The following is an 18,789-nucleotide window of genomic DNA, read 5'->3' as shown; positions in this document are numbered from 1 at the left end:
ACTGTGGAGACTGGTCCTCCTCTTTCCTCTGCTACTCCTGCTATCGCCCAAATGGACACATGAACAAAGTGGACATGGTGGCAGGGATAGGGGTTATGCATGGGCACATCAACATGGACTTCCACTCACCAAAGCTGACTGCTGGTCACCTGCCTTACTGTTTGCTGTCTGTACTCAGATAGCTGGAATTCTCTCTACAGAGGAGTACCTGGGGGCCCTCAAGACTTGAAGGACTGCTAGTGTCTCACAGCTGTCTCAGGAGAGTGAGTTGCACTGAGCCATTTTACGGCTTTATAATTTAATTGGTTATTTATTGTGTTATATATCTATCTGTATAAATATACATATAAAATTATTAGCAATCTGGTTTTGTCTCTCTAGAGAACACTATCCAACACAATAAGATAATAAATGTTCTCACTAATTATTATTAAAAACAATCCTGTAGAAGTTTTGCTATTTCAAGAAAGTGTTTGAATACCAAATAGATAATCGTTGATTGAAGAATTCAATGGGGTAAAGCAACAAACAAATAAAAATCTTCTCTGGCCAGCTACTGGGGACCGAACACCTCCCTGCTGGGGAGTTGATCCACTCATAGTGACACTCTTGACTTATAGCAGAAAGCCACATCGTTGTCTCACAGAGTGATTGGTGGGTTGAAAATGATGACCTCGCGGTTAGTTGCTTAATAAGTCCACTATGTCACCGGGGTTCTTTAGTCCATTACCATCTAGTAGTTAATTTGTGTTACATCCGGTGTAAATATAGGAAGAATAGAATATTATCATTCCCTCTTGCAACTCCTCTCTACTGTTTGTGTCTTAAAACAGAAAAGAGTTGAGAGAGATTAAAACGATTGCCTAGTGTGTAACTCACAGGAAGCTAGATGGTGAAAGACTCACTGCAAGAAAACATTTAAATATAGGTAGGTCACCACAACACTGTATGAAATCCTGAAAAACTTGAAGCAACCTAACTGTCTGCAAATAATTAAAGAAAAATCAACAACAAAAAAGAGTTATCTATATGCATTGATATGTGGGATGAAGATGAAGATATTCATTAATGTAAAAGAATCAAGATCTAGTATATAAAGTAATCCTATTGTGATATAATTGTGTGTATGAGAATGTGGGCAATTTAGAAAAACTGCAAAATATATTATTTAAAGTGGTACATACCAAAGATGAAATTTGTAATGGCTATTTTATTCAGAACAGTGATATAATTATAAACTACTCAATATGCTTGAAGTGTTTTGGTGTAAATATATATTGTTTTGTAAATAGAAATTAACGGCTTTGAGGAATGATTACACAAGTGAGGCAGAGTATATATCTATGGAGAGCTCAGTTTTAACACAGACAATTATATAAGTCAGTAGACCAAGTGTCATACCTGCATGTACTACAAAGTTAAAAGTAGTAAAAATGTGCTAATATTATAAATAAATTAAAAATAGTATTTTATTGTTGATATCAAGAGGAATTCTAATGCTAATTTTTAAAATATTTAATGAAAAACAATAAGACTACCAGAGATAAATCAAAATCATACCCAGACCATACCCACTGTCATTCAATGGGTACTTAGTATAAAATTATGTGCCTGAATAAAAATAAACCCATTTCTATGGAGTGTTCTCTTAGTCCTAGAGGGCACATCCCCCTGATGGACGTTGAATCAATTCAGACCCTCAACCACTCTATGGGATGGAGTAGAACATAAGGTTGCAAATCATGATGGAAACAGGATGCCCAATAAGACATTTGGGTAGGTTGTCCTAGCCTTAGTCCACATCATACGCCACAAGGAATTTTTAAAGACCCTCCCACTAATTTCTATGCTACTAAGTAGATTCTGACTCACAGCACTCATGTTAGGTTTTCTGAGACTATAAATATTCATGAGAGCAGACAGTCTCATCTTTCTTCCTCAAAACTGCTGGTAGATTTGAACCAGCAAGTCAGAATAAAACTGGCCTGAAGGGTTTTCAAGGCTGTACTAGGTATGAGAGTAGACTGCCACCTCTATCTGCTGATGGATTCAAATCACAGGCGTTTTGAGTAACACTTAATTGTTTAATCATGGGGATTCATCTGTGATGGACTGATATGACAGAAAATTTAATAACCCACTTTCTTAGATATAGGATTTAACAGTATTCATGTTCTATTTGATTATACTGTAAATGTTTCATTATATATGTGAATAAAATACATGTTATATAGGATGAAAATATCTATACATAGAGTATGCATGTTAGACAGGGTTCTCTAGAACAATACCAGAATGCTAATGATTATATATATTTCTATAGATAGATAAATGTGTAACATAAGAAGTAAACAGTTACTTAATCTATAAAGCAGTACAAATGGCTCAGTGCAATTCATTCCCTTGAGAAAGCTGTGAGACACTGGCAGTCCTTCAAGACTTGAGGACCAACAGGTAGTCCTCTGTAGAGCAATTCAGGCTATCATGGCACAGGCAGCAAATGGCAAGGCAGGTCACCAACAGTGAGCCAGATGACAGGGACTGACAGTCCCCAGCTCAAGAGATGTAAGTTCCAATAGTGTGACAAAACAGGTCTTGAAGGAAACTCAAGTTACAGCGACACAGTCCACGGGTTAGATGTCTCACAGGTAGTGTAGCTTCCAAATTGAGACACAGAACAAGCAAGGCAGCCGCACACTGCTCCGATGATCAAAGAGCAGGAGACAAGAAAGGTGAGGCTTGCTGAGCCATTTATCTCTCTGCCCTTCAACTAATCCCACACTTGTTCATTGGTTATACTGGCACAATAAACCTACCTATCACAATCCACACCTTGCCAACTTGGCACCTGTACACAATTCTTTAGCCATATATAATTTCCAGACATTAATGAAATCACACTTATACTTAACACCAAACATCTACCATATACATAAATGAAAACACACTGAGTCCAATTGTATCTGATGTATCATACATGAACAAAGGTAAGATATTCAATAAGAACATATAAAGAAAATACACTAACAATACAAACCTTGCTTTTGCAATTGATCACGTGGTTGTAACTACCTTTTTCTACTATCCATTCTGTGTTACCATTGCCCTCGGCAAGCACCTCAGCTCACTGTGATTTTTTTTTCCTGGTGGGGTGACCCAGACCTACATTCCTGAGGGGCCTGGGTCATTATAAGTCCTTTCAGGATTGGGTTGCTGTAATTTACCATTTACTTTAATCACAGGGCATGGTATCACTAAGAGTCAGTCTAGGGATCTCCTGGATTCAAGACATATTCTTCTTTGCCTCCATTATTTAACAACAGTCCAATTTCTCCTTGGTAAGCTGGATCAATTACACCACTTAGTAAAGTGACACCCTTCCTGACCTGTTGATCCAAAGGCATGAGAAGCCCGAAGTGGCCAGGGGGAATTCTCAGCTGCCAGTCCAGTTGAATCTGTGCTGTATTTCAAGGTGGGAGAGATCCTTCTTTCAGAACCAGGATCTCCAAGCCAGAGGAGCACAGGGTTGCTGAGACAGGAAGCAAAAATGCTGCAAGTGCATCATGTGGTGTAATAGTGAGTGGTGCCACTCTAGCTTCCACGCCTTGGTTCCTGGACCTATGAATTCTGGCTATTGGAGACACAGCACCATATATTGGCCACTGCTTTACAGCATATATAACTTCCTGGAGAACATCACCCCAGCCCCACAAGTTGTTGCCACCTAGTTGGCACCGTAATTGTGTCTTTAGGAGCCCATCCCATCATTCTATCAAGCCAGCTGCTTCAGGATGATGAGGAACTTGACAAATCAGTGGATTCCATGGGAATGGGCCCATTACCACATTGCATGTGCTCTGAAGTAAGTTCCTTGATCTGAAGCAATGCTATATGGGATGCCATGTCGGTGGATGAGGCATTCTGTAAGTCCACGAATGATAGATTTGGCAGAAGAATTGCATGCAGGGAAGGCAAATCCATATCCAGAGTAGGTGTCTATTCCAATAAGAACAAACCCTTCTTCCTCCATGATGGAAGTGGTCCTATGCAATCAACCTTCTATCAAGTTGCTGTTTGATCTCCCTGAAGAATGGTCCCATATCTTGGACTTAATGTTCGTTTCAGCAGCTGGCAAATGGGGCACTCAGCAGTGGCAGTGGCCAAGGCAGCCTTGGTGAGTGGAAGTCCATGTTGCTGTGCCCATGCATAATCTCTATCCCTGCCACCATGTCCATTTTGTCCATGTGTCCATTGGGTGATAACAGGAGTAAAGAGGAAAGAAGAGGACCAGTCTCCACAGCGCGTGTCATCTTATCTACTTGACTATTAAAGTCCTCCTCTTCAGAGGTAATCCTTTGGTGAGCATTCACTTGAAATACAATTGCCTTTACTTTCTTGGCCCATTCAGAGAGGTCTATCCACATACCTCTTACCTACATCTCCTTGCCACCAATTTTCCAATCACGGTCCTTCCAATTCCCTGACCATCCAGCCAAGCCATTAGCCACAGGCCATTAATCAGTATACAGTCTCACATCTGGCCATTTTTCCTTATATGCAAACTGAACGGCCGGGTGCACTGCTCAAATTTCCCTCACTACTGACCTTTTGGGAGATCCCAGAAAGGGACTGTAGTGCTGCTGCTGTCCACTTATGAGTGGCACCTGCATATCATGCAGAGCCATCGTAAACCAAGCATGACTTTTTTGGTCTTCAGTTAAAGTATGGTAAGGAACTCCCCAGAGGTCATAGGTGCAGAAAGAATGTAATAGGAATGTAATAGGAAGAAAGAATGTAATGTGTCAGGAGTGGAGACTGGGCATTTGGTTAACTTCTTCATATAGCTTACTTGTCCCTTCAGGTCCTGCTTTGACCCAATTCCATATATACTACATCTATTTAACAATGGAGTATTGCTGTGCACATCAAACTTTATGACTGTGTGGGTCAGACAATACGTTGTGCATGTTGGGTAGTTCAGGTCTCATGGTGACTTGGTGGTCTATGATGAGGTGTTCAGTCCTGGTACCATAATATGTTAGTCTGGGTGCATTAGAAAAACTAATACACAGAAACTCATATGTACACGAGAGACTTTTTTATAAAGAGTAAGTACACATCAAGAAAATATCCTTACCCAGTGCTCCCCAAGCCCTTAAGTTCAACATTAGCCCATATATTTGACAGCAATCCACAAAGTCCTCCTCCATCTCACAAAACACAAGCAATGAGTCGACTGCTGGAGGAAAGCCAAATCAGTGAGCATATAAGCATCTCAGCACTGGAAGGGGCCTCCATATGACTGCTCCAGCACCCAGGGTTGCATCAGGGTAGGTCCATGTGGCTTCTACTCAGGGATGTCTTGCAGGAAGTGAGCCTTGCCAGCAGAAACAGGGAACTGGTTAAGGGAGCTGCACCCTAGTCCAAGCATCAGAAAGCAACAGAACTGAGAACTAAAAAGGTGAGGCTCACTGAGTCATTTACCTCTTCACCCTTCAACTAACCCCACATGTGTTTATTGACCAGGTTGGCACAGTAAACCATCCTGCCACCATCCTGTCATTTCTTTCCCAAATCAACATAAATTCTACACCTGCTTTTAATCCAATTTATACATAAGTGTGTTTATTTCCTATCTAATGTTGAAAACTAAGAATAGGAAATAAAGAGCATCATTCAATTATTAAGAATATAAAGCTAAAGATAATGGAATGCCTGTGAACATCAACAACCAGCCTGAATGATAAAATAGGCATTGTTAAGATTTTAAGAATTAACTCAGTTCTTCCAAATCTCAGGACAAAAGGGAGATTTATAGAATAAAGGTTCAGAATCATAGAAAATATACCTAGGATTCTGGCAATTATCTAAAAATATTATAACAGAATATAAAAATGACAGTTGAAAAATACTAATGAGAAGAGGAGAAATCCAGGATCTTCAGGAAAAAAAACAACTATAATTGAAGATTACAATTAAGCTCCTATCTCGGTTACATTGTCACACACTGATGTCTCCTTACACCTGTATGTCTTAGTGAAAACTCTAAGCATTTAAAAACACGGAGTAACTATTGAATGTTTTAGTGAGAAAATAATGGTTAACTAGATAGAAATAAACAATACCTTGCACAAAGGGCCTATCACTAGCGTCCACTTAATCTCTGTCTTTCACAAATCATTCGGCTAATTGCTCTATTTTCTGGTTTTTCGGCTCCTCGTTCAGTTACAATATTTGGACGAGGCCGCCTTAGCTTTCAAAGGCTGCGTATAATATATGAGGCTATTTTTATACCTCATGCAAAACATACGGGTTCACTTATGACACTTTTACCAGAATAACTATATGAAGACATTGTAGAACAATAAAGAAAGAAAATATCAGTCATTCCTCTAAATAAAAATGGAGTCCAGTCGCCACCCATTGGCTCTGAATTGTCTCTGATGTCTTTTCTGCCCAACAGAATGCAACAGAAATGATACTTTTACAATTTGATGGTCAAGCTATAATATGAAGTTTGTTGTTCTTCCTTTAGAACAAATATTCTCAGTTAGATTAAAAATCCATATCCAGCACTCTGATTTGCCTAAGAGAATAATTGTAGAACAAAATTATGAAGCAAAACAAAGACCATACACAATTTCACATATGCTGTTATAATAACATTTAGAGATTTAATTAATATTTAAGATACCTAATAGAAAATAAACCATCTTAGAAATAAGAATAGGAAGTCAACAAAATTCATGAATATTTATGCTTTGCCAAAATGAACACTTTTTAGTAAAAATAATGATCAACTAAATCATGGACCATAAATATAATTGTTCAGTCTGTTTTATGCATTATATTCCCTGGGAAAATCACAGTCATGACTATTTTAATATGTAAAAGGTCAGTGAAATAAATAAGATAACATAATACAGGAAAATCCCTTAAGGACATATGAAAATTATATAGAATAAAATATTTGATTTCATATTAATAGACATACAAAGAAGAAAATTAGTTTTCAGTTATTAAAATTAAAATGCTCATTCATTTTGACTCAGTGTTTCTCCTTAGAAAAACTTGTTCTACATATTATTTTGGATGCATTCCTAGTTACAAAATTTATTTCTGGAATATTTTTAAAATTCCATGAAAGACACATTAATTTAAACTAAAATCAATCATTATGTCATCCCAAAATGTAAATACCTTTGTCCCATTATCAAAATGATTTTGTATGTCTCAAGAAATTCCTGCTAGCCAGTTATAATTTTTATCTCTCATGATTTTATTCAAGTGTACTGGACACATTTTAGAACGCCCACCACATACCTCTGTCTTTAAGTTTACCCTGACTTGCTCCAGTGTGATAATTTGCTCACTGGAGGTCAGACCCACACTCTCTCTCCTACATATTCCTGTTGACAATACACATGGAGCTACACTGATGCAACCAGATCCCTGGATCTGGAGGAACCGTGTGGAGACACCTGTGAGCACTGAGATGTTTCCACCACCACTGGATCGACAAGACTTTCCACCCACTGGCCTGTGATCTTCCTGCATTCACCATCATTGCATGTGTTGGGTGATTTATGGACTTGGTTTGTACTGGGCTGGGATGTTTTCTTAATATACAATTACTCTTTGATATAAAATTCTCTATTACACATATATGAGTGTCTATGAATTTCTTTCTCTAATCAACCCAGACTAGCACAGTGACACTGTATTTTCTCTTTATGTTTCTATTTGAATGTCTCAGACAACTGTCTTACAAACACCATCTTCTTTATTCTTTTTTCAAAAACATGTGTCACTGTATTCAAATATCATAGAAATATAATGTAAATTTGTCAAAAAGAAAAAAAATTAATAAGACAAAAACGTGAGCCAGGTAAAAATGAGTCTTAAACTCAAGTATAGTTTTCCTGTTTTGTGTGTGGTTTGGGTCGTGTATAACTTTCAATACAATATGGAAAATCTAATTTCTTTAAAAATCATACTTTTCATTAACAATAATAACATTACTTTTGAGGAAAAACAAATCTCCCTGAATGGAATTCCAGGAGGCAGAAACTCTTCTGGTTCTTGTCATATGGCTGCTGTCCAATTTAATGATCTCAAACAGTGTTTCATATAGATCCTGATGTTCAACAAAATAGTTAATAGTCGTGAGCTTTTCAGGATTCAAATATTCAGGCAGATGATGGCATGCAAGCAGAATTCAGTAAAAGCAATTCTGTTGGGGGAAATATAATCCCAAATTTTACAGGTTTTGCTGATCTGTTAAATCTTAGGATAGAGGTTTCATTATCTCTATTAAAGAGCTGGATGGATTGAACATTTTTGGAGTAATCCTCTATGCATTTTGTTTAAGTCGAGCTTCTGATATAATTTAAACAAAGAAAGATAACAGCTGAACTTTCTGGTAGTCCCCATAGTTAAATATGTCCATAGTGAAAAATAATGGTAGCATTGCACACATATCAATATTTGAACAGAATTCAAAACATATGTAAAATTTCAACATTGTTTTACTAATTATACAAAGTTTTCAAGACCTTACTGTATGTAATTTAAAAAAAAGAGTTTTACATTTCCTTGGAACTTACAGAGAAAGATATTAATCAGATTATTACAGATCTTAAAATTGTAAGCACCCGCTAAGATACAAAATTTAAAAAAAAACAACACTGGGCTACAAAGAGGGATTTGAGAGTAATAAGAGAAAGGACATTTACTTCTATCCTTTGTTTGCAATCAACAGAGATTCTCAATAGATAACTTGAGAAAAAATTGGAAGACTTCATAGAGTTGATAGCGAGTTGGAGAAATCTATTTGAAAATATGTAGGCAGCGTTATAACGTTAAAAATAAATAGAAGTCTTTACAAGAATAGATCAGTATTTTTTTCATTTATGGAAGCATGCTCACCTCAGCCCTATGCGGTGGTCCTCATGGGGAGACCTGAGAGCGAGAGCAGGAGAGCTCAACTCTATTGCTAACTGAGAGTTATATGAAGAATACATCAGTACTGAGTATAGCCACTGATGTTAATTCATATCAGTTTCCATGTTTGTATCATCAATTAATCATTTATAGTCTAAAGATAAAACACAAGAAGAAATTTGAGCAAACTTCAATTTTATAAATAGGTAAATACAAACACTCAGGGAATCTTGCATACAACTTTCAATTTTATGAATTTTAATGAAAAAAGATAATAAGAGTATACAGGAAGCATTAAGAATCTTCATTCTCCTACCAACAGTTTAAAAATAGTAATGATTGCTTAGTAATTAAAATGGTGATATTCCTTTGCACAAATTAACAAAATAAATAGGCAGATATTCAAATTCAAATACAATAGAATATTACTATTGTTCTGGTAACTTAGCCTGTGTGATTATGCGGTATTAATGGGATCAGGTATCAATCATCAGAAGATCCAAAACAAACAAGTATTTTGATGCAAAAGATGGGGGTCAGAGAGGACACTCAAAGCCCATCTGTAGACAATCGGCGAATCCCTAAGCGAAGAGTCACAAAGAAGGCACAGTCAGCCTGGGTGTAGCATAGCACCAATGGAACATACAATGTTCCTTCAGTTCATTAATACTTGCTCCCCTCCCCCTCCACTATCATGACTCCATTTCTACCTTAAAGTGCCAGTAAGACTGGAACATGTACACTGGTACAGATAAGAGCTCTGGACACATGGAATCCAGGACAGAAAACCCCTTCAGGAAGAGTAATGGGAGTAGCGATAGAAAAATAAAATAAAATAAATTACAAACATAGCTGTTTTAAAGCATTATACTAAAATTCTGACAGTGGAAAAGCAGTATAAAACCTTAATAGTGATTTGCACAGTGACTGACTTGAGAGCATTCAGGCAACACACTTAACAAGTAATTATATTATTTAAATCAGAGATGCACACATTTTCCTTAAGAAAATGAAAGCAGAACTTACTTCTTAATCAAAGGCTATTTCCCTAATTCAAGTTATATATATGCATACACACATACACTATGATGCTACTCAGGTTAGATACGAGTAAATATCAACAGTATTCCTTTACCTCTATTATCCATGAAGAAATCTGATCTACTAACCCAAAGTTACTGCAAAATCTCATTTCTAAGAGCAAAGGAATAGTAATAAGTTATACTAACATAGAAACCTAGACCATAAATCATGAGATTATATAACATACTCTGTATTTTTCATCATTTAAATTTTCTAACTATATTATATTCAGTAGTCAGAAAATATTGTCACAAATCAAAGAAATTTTATTTTAAATAAAACATGTGGCACTGCTGTGTCTCTACATATCCTCCATCTAGAATTACACATATGCATTTCTTTTGTGAGTTGGTGACAGATAACAGTGAAAGGTTCTCAGTTGTCCACTCAAAAGTTTGTTTCATTCCATTCATTGCCAGCCCCTCGGTACACCATAGCTTATTGCACTTCCTCGCAGGGAAGTGTTCCCAGCTCAGTAACACTGCCATAAAGAATTAAAATGCCTTGATTCACACCATGCCAAAGCTGTAATTTTGGCATCCTCGGGAACTTAAGTTATGCTTTTTCAAAATGTTCTCTTAGGTTTGGGAACAAAAAGAAATCTTAAAGGGCTACCCTGGAGAAGGAGTTTTAGCACTGTCAAAACGGGAAAGACCCAGGGCAACTGTCCTGGCCTCTTGCTAACTCAAACGATTTTTAACTTTCTTGAAACGTTTTCATACTAAGCCCATGCGATTGTCCAGTGTTTTCAAGAACATTTATTAAGAGTTCTCCTTTAAAGTTAAAACAAATACAAAGCAACCAAACAAAACCACCACCGCAAACTTCTGAGCTGACATCTGGTAAATTTCACTGACCCAGTAGATTCCATTGGGAGCTACGTTAGGGGTTGGACTTTTTCTCTCTTCTTTCCAGGGCATCTTAAGAAGCCTAGAACAACTGTAATGCTGAGAAGAAAGTGTATCTGAAGCCATCATCTGATAGCCAAGATAAGTTTAAACATGTCTTGAATAACTCGTGCATATGTGAACTGGCCCATAGTAGCTCAAGCATAGTAATAGGCATGTGAGTAGAACACAATTAGGCATTAATTCATCTGGTATGCACAGGGTAGCTTTGGGTCAGAAATGGTAGCTAAAAACAACAACATAACATCCATCACAGCTCAAAGGTGCTCTGGTGGCTCTGTGTAGTAAGTAGTGAACCACAAGGTCAAAGGTACAAACCCATAACTTCCCTACTAGAGAAATCGGGAACTTTCTTGCCCCTGTCCATATGAGAATATCAGAAACTCTATAAAAGGCCCAGTATGAGTTGGAATTAACTCAATGTCAGTAAGTAACAATAAAAGTAAAGCACATTTCTTTTCTGATTTTTCTATATTTTCTGATTTAATTACTTGCAATTACCTGACAGGATGCTTGACAACACGAATAGGTACAACTTGTGCATTTATGCATGGGAGTCTAACATGTGGCTGTTAGATTTTATGTCAACTGGAACACGTATGGAAGTGAGGGTTGGAATACAACCTGTCATTCGGGTCACAGACTGATAATGCTTTCAAGGGGTGTGGACTTCTTATAAGGTGGAAATTGAGAACCCCCTCCCTCTTTGCCACTTTGCCTTCCTCATATTGGGTTATCAATAGAAGCCTGTGCCTATCTGATCCCGAGAACTGTTGGCGCCCTGACATGCTTCTTCTAATTGTTTTCCCACCATGATCTTCTTGCTTTCACTTTATTTTTTTCTTTCATTAGCCCGAAGCTACCTGAGTTTTAAGAGGGACTTATTAACAGGCATCAAAATTATGGTCCTGAGTTGGATTAGGATACCTTCTTGATATGACATTACTTGCTTATATAAATCTTTCTTATACATTTATGAGTCTTCGCACTGGATTTTTTTCTGTAGACAACCTGACTTAGCACATAATGAGAAGATATATATATATATCGATATATAGATATATATATCGATATATATATATATCGAGAGAGAGAGAGAGAGAGAGAAAGAGAGAGAGAGAGAGAGAGAGAGAGAGAGAGAGAGAGAGAGAGAGAGAAGAGAGAGAGAGAGAGAGAGAGAGAGAGAGAGAGAGAGATTAGAGCTCTACTTGGTGCATGATACGGTACCTCTGCCTTATCATTTTGTGACAAAAGTGCTTCCTCAAGTCAAAGGAAAAAGAGGAAAGAGCTAGGAAGCAAAGGACATTAACAGAGGTCTAACTAAAGGCATGTACACATGTAAATATATTTATATATGAGGATGGGGAAATAAATCTATGTGAATATATTTATAGGTTTATTATTAAGGTAGCAGAAGGACATTTGGCCTCCACTCAAGTACTCCCTCAATGCAAGAATACTTTCTTCTATTAAATTGGCATTTTATGATGCTCACCTTCCTGACACAGTCGCTGAAGAAAAAGTGGGTGAATAAGCAAATGTGGTGAATAAAGCTAATGGAGCCCGGCTATCAAAATATATAGCATCTGGGGTCTTAAAGGCTTGAAGATAAAGAAGCGGCCATCTAGCTCAGAAGCAACAAAGCCCACATAGAAGAAGCATACCAGCCTGTGTGATCACAAGGTGCCAAAGGGATCGGTTACCAGGCATCAAAGAACAAAAAATTATATATTGTGTGCTCACCTCCATGATATGATCACTGAAGACAAGTGGATTCATAAGCAAGTGTGGCAAAGAAAGCTGATGGTGCCCAACTATCAAAAGATATAGCGTCTTGAGTCTTAAAGGCTTGAAGACAAACAAGCAGCCATTTAGCTGAGAAGCAACAAAGCCCACATGGAAGAGGCCTACCAGGCTGTGCGATCACGAGGTGTCAAAGGGATCAGGTATCATACATCATCAGAACAAAAAATCATATCATTGTGATTGAGGGTGGAGTGGAGACCCAAAGCGCAATTGTAGGTAATTGGATATCCCCTTACAGAAATGTCTCGGGGAGGAAATAAACCAGTCAGGGTACGATGTAGCAAAGATGCAACATACAACTTTACTCTATTTCCTAAATGCTTCCCAAACCACTATCATTATCCCAATTCTACCTTACAAATATGGCTAATCCAGAGGATGTACACTGGTACAGATAGGAATGGGAAACACAGGGAATCCAGGGTGGATGACCCCTTCAGACCAGTGGTGTGAGTGGCTAAACTGGGAGGGTAGAGGGAGGTTGGGTTGGAAAGAGGGAGCCTATTACAAGAATCTACATATAACCTCCTCCCTGGGAGATGGACAACAGAAATGTGGGTGAAGGGAGATGTCAGACAGGGCAAGATATGACAAATAGTAATTTATAAATTATCAAGGGTTCATGAGGAAGGGAGGAGCGGGGAGTGGGGGGAATGAGGACCAGATGCCAGGGGCTTAGGTGGGTAGCAAATATTTTGAGAATGATGAGGGCAATGAATGTCCAAATATGCTTTACACAATTGATGTATGTCTGGATTGTGATAAGAGTTGTATGAGTCCCTAATAAAACTACCCTACATACTTGAATATAAGCCAAGGCACCTAATTGTTACCTGGGAAACCAGAAAACTGATTGACTCGAATATAAGCCTAGGGTGGGAAATTCAGGATGTGAATTAACACAGAGACCACAGGGGAGAGATTGAGGCAGCCACAGATACATCCTTACCAGTTCAGCTGCTGGCGTAAGTGAATCACTATGGGTGCTTCTGCGAATTGGAGCCACCACGTCATAGGACGGCTCTGATTGGTAAGATGTGAGTAAACAAACATTCAAAGCCCTGCAGTGTCAGTGAGGTTTGGAATGAACAACAGAGGACAGCAATCACCAGCGAGATGTTACACCTCGCTGGGGTACCAATGACCCGTGTATAAGCCGAAACCCAGTTTTCAAGCACATTATTTTGTGCTGAAAAACTCAGCTTATACATGAATATATACGATATTTTTTATTCCTAATTTAAAAAATGCTTCCTCTTTGAAGATAAACTCAGGAAGTCTTCTGTAGGATTAATATTACAGGTTAAAACCACAGGGGTGGGGGGAAAACTATTTGGAGAAAATGAACCTATGTTTTTCTGAAGACCAGAATAATTTATACTTTATTTTTTCACTATTATTCGCTAATGTAAAGAAAAAGTTTAACTACTGTAAACTTAATTTCTATCTTGCTTAATTTGCTACAACATAATCATCTTAAAGATACATCTTTATCACAACATCTGCTTAAGAGTTATCATTTCATTTGAATAATATAGTACTCAAATTTTTGTTTTCCAAATCGGTATAATTAACATACATATTTGGGGCAGAATATGAAAAAAATCTTGGATTGGAATTTCTCATATGATGATGAATATTTACAAAAATTACTGGGCTCCTTCTGTGCCTTAAAACTATTTTTGTAGCAGCTAATCTAGGATGCCTTGTACCTTTAGGTTCAGTTCCCATTAAATTAAAAGCACTGGTGGAGTGTCAAAATCTATTTTCATATAGATTTCTCAGGTTTGGGAGTGTAGCCAGGTATGCATAAGACTTTCCCTGTCCAACATCTCATATCCAAAATTATGCTTGTATATTCTCTTTTTTTAATAAATCATTTTATTGGGGCTCATACAACTCTTATCACAATCCATACATACATCAATTGAGTAAAGCACCCTTATACAGTCATTGCCCTCATCATTCTCAAAATCCGCCTTCCAATTGGGGTCCTGGAATCAGCTCATTTTTCTTTTTTTTCCCTCCCCCTCCCTCCCTGCTATCCCCTCCCTCATGAACCCTTAATAATTTATACATTATTATTTAATCTTATCTTACACTGCCCGGCATCTCCCCTCACCCACCTTGCTGTTGCCCACCCCCCAGAGAGGAGATTGCATGTAGATCCCCAAGATCTGTTCTCCCTTTTTACACCCCCTTCCCTTCCGATGTCGCCACTCTCACCACTGGTCCTTAGGGGTTCATCCATCCTAGAGTCCCTGTGTTTCTAGATTCCTGCTGCACTTCTGTGCATTCTCTGGTCTAACCAGGTCTGCAAGGTAGAATTGGGATCATGATAAAGACGGGGGCGGGGGGAAGCGTTCAAGAACTAGAGAAAGGTTTTGAGTTTCATTGTTGCTACACTGAACCCTGAGTGACTCATCTCCTCCCCACTACCCCTCTGCAAGGGATGCCCAGCTGTCTACAGATGGGCATTGAGTCCCCATCACACACTCCCCTCATTCATGCTGATGATTCCCCCCCCCAACCTTGTTGTTTGAAATCGGGTCCCCTCGGCCCTTCATGATCACACATGTTGGTGTGCTACTTCCATGTAGGCTTTGTTGCTTCTGACCTAGTTAGCCGCTTGTTTACTTTTAAGCCTTTAAGTCCCCAGACGCTATATTTCTCCATAGCCGGGCACCATCAGCCCTCTTCACAACACTTCCTTATGCACACATTCATCTTCAGCATTTATGTGAGGAGGGTGATACACATAATGATGGTTTTTTGTTCTTTTGTGTCTGCTACCTGGTCCGTTCAACACCTTGTATTCACTTAGGCTGTGTGCTTCTTCCCTGTAGGTTTTGTTGCTTCTGAGCTAGATGGCCGCTTGTTTACCTTCAAGCCTTTAAGACCCCAGATGCTATATCTTTTTGATAGCCAGGCACCATCAGCTTTCTTCACCAAGTTTGCTTATGCACCCATCTGTCTTCAGTGATCATGTGGAGAAGGTGGGTATCATGGAATGATCGTTTAGCTGAGCAAGGGGCTATTGTATTGAGGGACTGTGCATGAGGAGGCTCAATGTCCACCTGCTACCCTACTACTAAACCTATAAATTTATGCACATAGGACTATTTCCCCTATAATCATAAATATATTTACATATGTACGTGTTTGTATTTAGGCTTCTCTGTATGCCCTTTGCTTCCTACTCCTTTCCTCTATTTCCTTACGCTTTCCTCCTGTCCCACTACCATGTTCACCCTTCATTATGGTTTCAGTAATTCCTCTCAGTTATCTTGCCCTTGGTCACTCCCTACCAGTCCTACTATCCCCTCGCTGGCACTGGTTTTGAACCACTCATTTTTCCCTTGTCCCTGTGTTGGCCAACACCTCCTCCCTTCTCCTACCTCCCACTCTCTCATCTCCCTCTGGGACCATTGGTCCCTTTATTTTCTTCTCACATTGTTTGTCCAGCCTATCTTTTCTAGGTGGACCTGCAGATATAGTAATATGTGCATATAAATGCAGATGGCTTTGACAGTACCCAAGTGGCACATAAGAACATGTCATCGACAGCAGCAACACTGACACACCAACAGACAAAAAAAACACTGACATACAAATTTTAAAAGAGAAAAAAAAACAGGAAAAAAACCACAAAGACAGCAAAAAAAATTCTGTTAGTAGTTTGAGGTCTGTTTGTTGGCATTTAGGAGTGTTTTCTGGATCAGTCTGGTGGGGTGCCACATCCTGACCCCAAAGTCCATCATTTATACTCCCTCAGGATCTTCTTGCTCTGCTTCTTCCGCTGCTCCATTGCACGCCCCCAGTGTTTGCCTCAGTGTGGTGGGTCAGATCAGTGGCACATCCCCCACTGTGTCTCAAGTGCTGTACCATGTAGGGCTATGGGTTGGTGTAGGATGTTGCATCTCACTGTGGGGCCGGCTATATGGTCCTCTCTGCACAATGGGCCCTTTGAGTCGGGCTATCATCCTCTCAGCTTGGTGGGCCCAGGTGTGCTCTGCTCCGTTCTTCCTCCTTCCTTTGCTTCAGTTTCCTTCTGGGTATGATGTGGTAGATCAGTTCCTTTCCCACACCAGACGATCTATTTTCATTTTCTGTAGTACTCCCTTCTCTTTAACATCCAAGTGAAAGATAGACTTCTACTATGACATAATCTGTCTACACTAGCTTGAAATAGGACAGTACTTCAGACTATTTGAAAATGCCAGGCCTAGTACCACTCAGTAGTTGAAAATTCATTATAATAAGTCTTTTTAGTTTTATAACACGTCTGCCTCAGATATCAATCAATGATAAAAGTTATTAAATTAAAAATAATATCATCAACATTTCTTCTGATTATCAGATTATCTGTTAGCAATATGCCCAGAATAACAAGCATATTGGAGAAAGTTTGTATAGTTTCAAATGCTTGAGTGCTGACAGTAAATTTACACACCAAACGTGTTTTCTTTTTTGAAAACTTTTTGTTTTGAATTGAATCAATGTTCACAGAGCAGAGCAGTTTTCGATTTAAAAAATTCCAGCCACATTTTGTTTCATGTTATTTATTTATTTGCCCATTACTTATCCCATTTCCTTCTTCATTAACTTTCCTATATTTGAGTAAACACTGCCCCTTTGACTGAAACGGTCACTTGTTACAAGGTTTGTATACCCTCATAGCATCCAGGACTAGTGTTTGTCTGAAATTGGAAGGTAGGGGCCAAGACCTGAAGGGTAATAGGGCTAATATCTCAGGCGTTCCACAAGTCTCTATCTAATCAGTAAGCCTGGTTCAAAAAATATTTTTTTTGAGTTTTGTTCCGCACATTTCTTTCACTCCAACCAGGGTTTTTAACTGTGATTCCTCTCTGAGTAGTGTGTAATGGTAACTGAGAAACTTTCAGTTATTTTAATGGTTTGCATAATGCATTAGCCTATTGGACTCGTTGTTCCTACGTATCTTTGACTTTCATCATTCTTCAAACATTATTTGCTGAATACCAGGAATGGAAGAGGAGGAAAATAAGTTATTAACTAGAGGGTATACCCAAGTTAATTTTGGTGATAGAAAAGCTAACGTTCATTAAATAATAGATGCAGGGGAATGAGAGAAGTGTAAGTGCAAGAATTAAAGATAACAGAAATACTTTTATATACACAACTCTGGAATAACGGTGATCAATACTTGGATCCACAATCAATGCCCATGGATGCAGCAGTAAGAGGTCAAAGGACACATGGCATTGGGTAAAACTACTGCCCAACACCATCCCTAAGGGTGGCAAAGACTAAGGTACACCTAACCCAAGCTATGATATTTTCAATTGTGTCAAATGCATGTGAAAGTTGGACATTGAATAAGGAAGACTGCAGAAGAATCGATGCATACCAATTATCTTGCTTGCAAAGAACAGTGAAAACACCACAGTCTGACAAAAGAAAAAGCGCATCTTTCTTGGAAGAAAGACAACTAGATGTTCTTACAGGCAAGCAGGTCAAGACCTCGGCTCATATACTTTGGAAATGTTGCCAAGAAAGACTCAATCCTGGAGAAGGTCACCGTGTTTGGCAAATAGAGGGGCAGTTCAAAAGAGAACACCCCTTGACAAGATGAGTAGAGGCAGAAGCTGCAATAATGGGCTCAAGTATTAGACCAATTGTGAGGATGGTGCAGGACAAGAGAGTATTTCATACTATGGCCCATGGGTCACTATGAGTTGGGAACTTCAGAAAAGCTAATACCTGTGTACCAAAATGAAGAAAATGTTTTAAAATTGATTGTGGTGATGATTTCACAACTCTTCAAAAATATATGCAAACCATTTAATTTTATGTTATGTACATTATGTCAATAAACTGTTTTAAAATAGAAAGTATTAGAAGAAACATTGAAAGGATTTTTTAAGCTTGTAAGGACTAGATGATGTGCAACAATTGGTCAACAGCAATATTGAAAAAGTTACATGAAAGAATACAGCACAGCCCTGTGCTTTTTAAGTCACCCAATAACCCCTTCTTCCATTCAAAAGTCTTGAGCTATGTGCACCTG

Source organism: Tenrec ecaudatus, chromosome 1 (genome assembly GCF_050624435.1).
Source record: "Tenrec ecaudatus isolate mTenEca1 chromosome 1, mTenEca1.hap1, whole genome shotgun sequence".
NCBI classification, from domain to species: Eukaryota; Metazoa; Chordata; class Mammalia; order Afrosoricida; family Tenrecidae; genus Tenrec; species Tenrec ecaudatus.
Note: the sequence above shows the minus strand (reverse complement) of the source record.